The sequence below is a fragment of the Xyrauchen texanus genome, chromosome 41, assembly GCF_025860055.1.
Source record: "Xyrauchen texanus isolate HMW12.3.18 chromosome 41, RBS_HiC_50CHRs, whole genome shotgun sequence".
Classification (NCBI taxonomy): domain Eukaryota; kingdom Metazoa; phylum Chordata; class Actinopteri; order Cypriniformes; family Catostomidae; genus Xyrauchen; species Xyrauchen texanus.
Genome location: NC_068316.1, coordinates 224,509 through 231,442, shown reverse-complemented (window position 1 = coordinate 231,442; position 6,934 = coordinate 224,509). Strand labels below are relative to the sequence as shown.

At 36.8% G+C, this 6,934-nt stretch overlaps 1 long non-coding RNA gene across 1 annotated transcript; it reads left to right on the top strand.

The window, feature by feature from the left end:
* The first annotated feature begins 758 nt into the window (after positions 1-758).
* Positions 759-2,736, top strand: LOC127634628 (uncharacterized). The gene is made up of 3 exons (XR_007969381.1): positions 759-841; positions 1,311-1,383; positions 2,561-2,736. It is a non-coding gene; the product is annotated as an uncharacterized LOC127634628 (long non-coding RNA).
* Positions 2,737-6,934: the final 4,198 nt, after the last annotated feature.

The window sequence follows — 6,934 nt, the reverse complement described above, 5'->3', positions numbered from 1 at the left end:
CACACACACACACACTCACTCACACACACACACACACTCATAAACACACACTCACACTGATACCCGCTCACTCACACAAATACACACTCACTCACACACTCATAAACACACACACTCACTCACACACACACACACACACACACACACACACACACACACACACACACACACACACACACACACACTCATAAACACACACACACACACACTCACAGAGCTGTGATACGTCAATCTGTTAGTTTACTAGTTCAACTGCAAAATGACTCAATTAAAAACAACGTGATATTAATTCGTTTAAATCTGAATTTATTCTGATCGCTTAGAATATTTAGACTGTCATGTCAGATTTATTTATTTCATATCGCGCTTTTCACACAGTAAATCATGTTTCAAAGACTTTAATATCGGCGAACACAAGATGATTCAAAACAAGAGTTTACCGCGTTCAGTCCTTTATTAACGTGTCAAACATCCTGAAGACGAACAATCTGAATTTAAAATCCGGTAATACTTCAATAATCTTCGTTAAATCCACCGGAGATGATGAATTATTCCGTTCAAATACCACAGTCCGTCCACCAACACGACACGAGTGTGTGTGTGTGTGTGTGTGTGTGTGTGTGTGTGTGTGTGTGTGTGTGTGTCAGAATCGCGTGCGAAGAGTCGGCGTGTCATTCTGTGGAATCCGCCACCTGAAACACACACACACACACACACACACACACACACACACACACACACACACACACACACACACACACACACACACACACACTCTGAGTGAACAGTGAGTGGCGAGTCTCTGCTGCAGTTCATTCTGCATTTGATGATCTCAGAGCAGGTATTTCATATTGATTTATTATTGTATTGATGAATAAACATCGGCTCGTGCTTTACAATCGTTTAGTTCATTCATTTCCGTAAACCGGAGTGACAATGAGATTATTCCAGTGAGTGATTCATGATTGAATATAAGCTTTCATTATTATTGTTATTATTATGGTTGGTGTTATTGTTATTATTATTATTGTTGTTATATTATTATTAATTATTATTGTTATTATTATATTATTACTTATTATTGTTATTATTGTTGTTGTTCTTATTATTGGTGTTATTATTATTATATTAGCCTATTATTAATTACTGTTATTATTATTGTTGTTATTATTATTGTTATGGTTGTTAATATTGTTATGAATATTATTATTGCTGTTGTTGTTAATATTGTTATGATTATTATTATTGTTGGTGTTATGATTGTTATGATTATTATTGTTGTTATTATTGTTATAATTTCTGTGTTTCAGAGTGTGTGAAGATGATTCCACCTGGTGATTGTCTGTACGCCGGCAGAAAGAGGAGGAAACCCGTTCAGAAACAGTTAAGAACAATATTCAATAACAGCTGCAAACATCAGTTATATCAGAACAGCTATTACAAACATTTGAGATTAACCCATTAAACCCATTCATTGTTTCGATGGCTCATTAGTGTTATTCAATAGATTATTATAACAGTTATAACATCTTAATAATTATGGTTAAAGTTTCATTCTGTGCTGGAGAGTTTTTATGTGAATCACAGTATTTATCATTATTATTATATTAAAATGTGTTATATCTCTAGCCATAATAATAATAACAATGATAATAAGAATAAAGGAATAATAAAAATCATAGCTGGTCTGAAACTGAAACATTACTGAAATAAATAAATAAAATACACCTTTTGTGACACTAACATAAACAAAAGTGAAGTGTTTGAAACTATTCAGATAAAAGTTTCAATGACAAAACAAATATATAAAATGAGTAAATGTTCATGTTGGATGAAGCAACTTTCTGTCAAAGTCTGAATTACATAAATTACAAATCAATCATTTGTTCCTGATCACTGAATCGGCACAATTCATTTTTCATACGCGTGTGTTTGTGCATGACAGCAGCTGTTTTCCTCTGATCAACATTCCTTTTCATCCAGTCATAGTCACGGTATCAAACCCCAAATCATTTCTATCTTACAGTAAATGTACATTCATAACAGTGCTGAGACGAGACTGTTCTGTACCATTCAGAATCCACAAATGGGATTTATATGCAAATTTATTTCAAGCTAACTTCATCAGATATCACTCGAGCACTGACCCAAACAAAGATAAACATTGATTGATTATTCTGCCTTTATGCTCTTTTGAAAGAGAGAGAGAGAGAACGACGGAGGCACCTATTGCCGTGTTTGTTGAAAGTGATGAATATGACCTAACACTATCCTCTCCTCTGGGTCAAGGGTCATACAGCTTTGAAGAAACATTCATTCATTCAACACAAAGTTCATTCATTCATTTAGACTTATGTTTTCACAATGTCACTGATACTCTTGTGTGACTGTGAATAAGGGATGTTACGGGTGTTACGGGTGTATTTGGGAAGTTGACACGTCCTGCAGTGAGACACTGTATTCCATCTACACCTATCTGAAACAGCATTTGACTAATTATTTTATGATTATTATACATGTTTGTACAGTTGTCTAACCATAATTATATTGTGTCCAGCAGAAAATCATCACCAGCCACTGAAAAATCCAACCCGTCCAAACGCCACCGTGACCGTCTGAACACAGAACTGGACCGTCTGGCAGGTCTGTTGCCCTTTTCACCTGAGATCATCTCGAAACTAGACAAACTGTCTGTGCTCCGTCTGAGTGTCAGTTACCTGCGAGTCAAGAGCTTCTTCAACGGTAAGACACCTGCTGCAGCCACAGCAGTGACAACACTGGAGTGTGTGAGTGTACTTCACTGCAGTTCATCAGTGTTTATTCACTGTACTACAACAGTGTCCTTCTAGATAAGTGTACTTCGCTGTACTACATCAGTGTACGTCACTGCACTGCATCAGTGTACTTCATTGTACTACAGTAGATCAGTGTACTTCTCTGAAATAAATCTGTTTACTTCACTGTACTAGATAAGTGTTCTTCACTGTACTACATTAGTATACTTCACTTTACTGCATCAGCGTACTTCACTGTATTGCATAAACATACTTCACTGTACTACAACAGTGTACTTCTCTGTAGTACATCACCGTATGTCACTGCACTGCATCAGTGTACTTCACTGTATTGCATTAACATACTTCACTGTACTACAACAGTGTACTTCTCTGTAGTACATCACCGTAAGTCACTGCACTGCATCAGTGTACTTCACTGTACTACATCAGTATACTTCACTTTACTGCATCAGCGTACTTCACTGTATTGCATTAACATACTTCACTGTACTACAACAGTGTACTTCTCTGTAGTACATCACCGTATGTCACTGCACTACAACAGTGTACTTCTCTGCAGTACATCAGCGTACGTCACTGCACTGCATCAGTGTACTTCACTGTATTGATTCAGCATACATCACTGTACTACAACTGTGTATTTTTCTGTACTGGATCAGCGTATTTCATTGTACTGCATTTACGTACTTCATTGTACTGCATCAGTTTGCTTCATTGTATTGTATCAGCATACTTCACTGTACTACATCAGTGTATTTAACCGTACTGAATCTGCATACTTCACTGTATTGCATTAGCATACTTCACTGTGCTACAACAGTGTACTTATAGATAAGTGTACTTAACTGAAATAGATCAGTGTACTACACTAGTATACTTCACTGTACTAGATCAGTGTATGTCACTGTATTGCATTAGGAGAACTCACTGTACTACAACAGTGTGCTTCTAGATAAGTGTACTTCACTGCAATACATCAGTGTACTGCACTGCATCAGTGCACTTCACTGTACTAGATCAGTGTACTTCACTGCGATACATAAGTGTACTTCACTGTCCTAGATCAGTGTACTTCACTGTACTACATTAGTATTATACTTCACTGTACTGCATCAGCAAACTTCACTGTACTACATTATTGTACTTCACTGTACTCTATCAGTTTACTTCACTATACTGTATTATCGTATTACACTGCATCAGAGTAATTCACTGTATTCCATTACCGTTATTTACTGTACTGCACCAGTGAACTTCACTGTACTGCATCAGAGTAATTCACTGTATTCCATTACCGTTATTTACTGTACTGCACCAGTGAACTTCACTGTACTGCAGCAGTATAATTCACTGTATTCCATTACCGTTATTTACTGTACTGCACCAGTGAACTTCACTGTACTGCATCAGAGTAATTCACTGTATTCCATTACCGTTAATTACTGTACTGCACCAGTGAACTTCACTGTACTGCATCAGTATAATTCACTGTATTCCATTACCGTTATTTACTGTACTGCACCAGTGAACTTCACTGTACTGCATCAGAGTAATTCACTGTATTTCATTACCGTTATTTACTGTACTGCCCCAGTGAACTTCACGGTACTGCATCAGAGTAATTCACTGTATTTCATTACCGTTATATACTGTACTGCCCCAGTGAACTTCACTGTACTGCATCAGAGTAATTCACTGTATTTCATTACCATTATTTACTGTACTGCACCAGTGAACTTCACTGTACTACATCAGTGTAATTCACTGTATTCCATTACCGTTATTTACTCTACTGCACCAGTGAATTTCACTGTACTGCATCAGTGTAATTCACTGTATTCCATTACCGTTATTTACTCTACTGCACCAGTGAATTTCACTGTACTGCATCAGTGTAATTCACTGTATTCCATTACCGTTGTTTACTCTACTGCACCAGTGAATTTCACTGTACTGCATCAGTGTAATTCACTGTACTGCATCAGAGTAATTCACTGTATTCCATTACCGTTATTTACTGTACTTCACCAGTGAACTTCACTGTACTGCATCAGTGTAATTCACTGTATTGCATCAGAGTAATTCACTGTATTTCATTACCGTTATTTACTGTACTGCACCAGTGAACTTCACTGTACTGCATCAGTGTAATTCACTGTATTCCATTACCGTTATTTACTGTATTGCACCAGTGAACTTCACTGTACTGCATCAGTGTAATTCACTGTATTCCATTACCGTTATTTACTGTATTGCTCCAGTGAACTTCACTGTACTGCATCAGTGTAATTCACTGTATTCCATTACCATTATTTACTCTACTGCACCAGTGAACTTCACTGTTCTGCATCAGTGTAATTCACTGTACTGCATCAGAGTAATTCACTGTATTCCATTACCGTTATTTACTGTACTTCACCAGTGAACTTCACTGTACTGCATCAGTGTAATTCACTGTATTGCATCAGAGTAATTCACTGTACTGCATCAGTGTAATTCACTGTATTTCATTACTGTTATTTACTGTACTGCACCAGTGAACTTCACTGTACTGCATCAGTGTAATTCACTGTATTCCATTACCGTTATTTACTCTACTGCACCAGTGAACTTCACTGTACTGCATCAGTGTAATTCACTGTATTCCATTACCGTTATTTACTGTACTTCACAAGTGAACTTCACTGTACTGCATCAGTGTAATTCACTGTATTCCATTACCGTTATTTACTCTACTGCACCAGTGAACTTCACTGTACTGCATCAGTGTAATTCACTGTACTGCTTCAGAGTAATTCACTGTATTCCATTACCGTTATTTACTGTATTTCACCAGTGAACTTCACTGTAATGCATCAGTGTAATTCACTGTATTGCATCAGAGTAATTCACTGTACTGCATCAGTGTAATTCACTGTATTTCATTACCATTATTTACTGTACTGCACCAGTGAACTTCACTGTACTGCATCAGTGTAATTCACTGTATTCCATTACCGTTATTTACTGTACTGCACCAGTGAACTTCACTTTACTGCATCAGTGTAATTCACTGTATTGCATCAGAGTAATTCACTGTATTCCATTACCGTTATTTACTCTACTGCACCAGTGAACTTCACTGTACTGCATCAGTGTAATTCACTGTACTGCATCAGAGTAATTCACTGTATTCCATTACCGTTATTTACTGTACTTCACCAGTGAACTTCACTGTACTGCATCAGTGTAATTCACTGTATTGCATCAGAGTAATTCACTGTACTGCATCAGTGTAATTCACTGTATTTCATTACCGTTATTTACTGTACTGCACCAGTGAACTTCACTGTACTGCATCAGTGTAATTCACTGTATTCCATTACCGTTATTTACTCTACTGCACCAGTGAACTTCACTGTACTGCATCAGAGTAATTCACTGTATTCCATTACCGTTATTTACTGTACTTCACCAGTGTAATTCACTGTACTGCATCAGTGTAATTCACTGTATTGCATCAGAGTAATTCACTGTACTGCATCAGTGTAATTCACTGTATTCCATTACCGTTATTTACTCTACTGTACCAGTGAACTTCACTGTACTGCATCAGTGTAATTCACTTTACTGCATCAGAGTAATTCACTGTACTGTATCAGTGTAATTCACTGTACTACATCAGTGTAATTCACTGTAATCCATTACCGTTATTCACTGTACTGCATCAGTGTAATTCACTGTATTCCATTACCGTTATTTACTCTACTGCACTAGTGTAATTCACTGTACTGCACCAGTGAACTTCACTGTACTTCACTGTATTGAATTTGTGTACTTCACTATATTGCATTAGCGTACTTCACTGTATTGCATCAAAGTACTTCACTGTATTCCATTACCGTTATTTACTCTACTGTATTATCGTACTTACCTGTACTCCATCCGTCAGAGCAGATCAGTTGTTCTGTTCATTTGAGTTCAGTATGTGTTTTTGTGAGCTGTTAATACTGGATTATTAAAGCAGTGTGTTAGCTTGCTGTAATTAGTAGCTCATTGTAGAGGTTCATTGTCTTTTTAATAAAAAATAAAAAAAGACTAGTTTAATTTTAGACCACAAAGTGAACGTTTTTATGAGGGTTTGGCTGACATTTGAG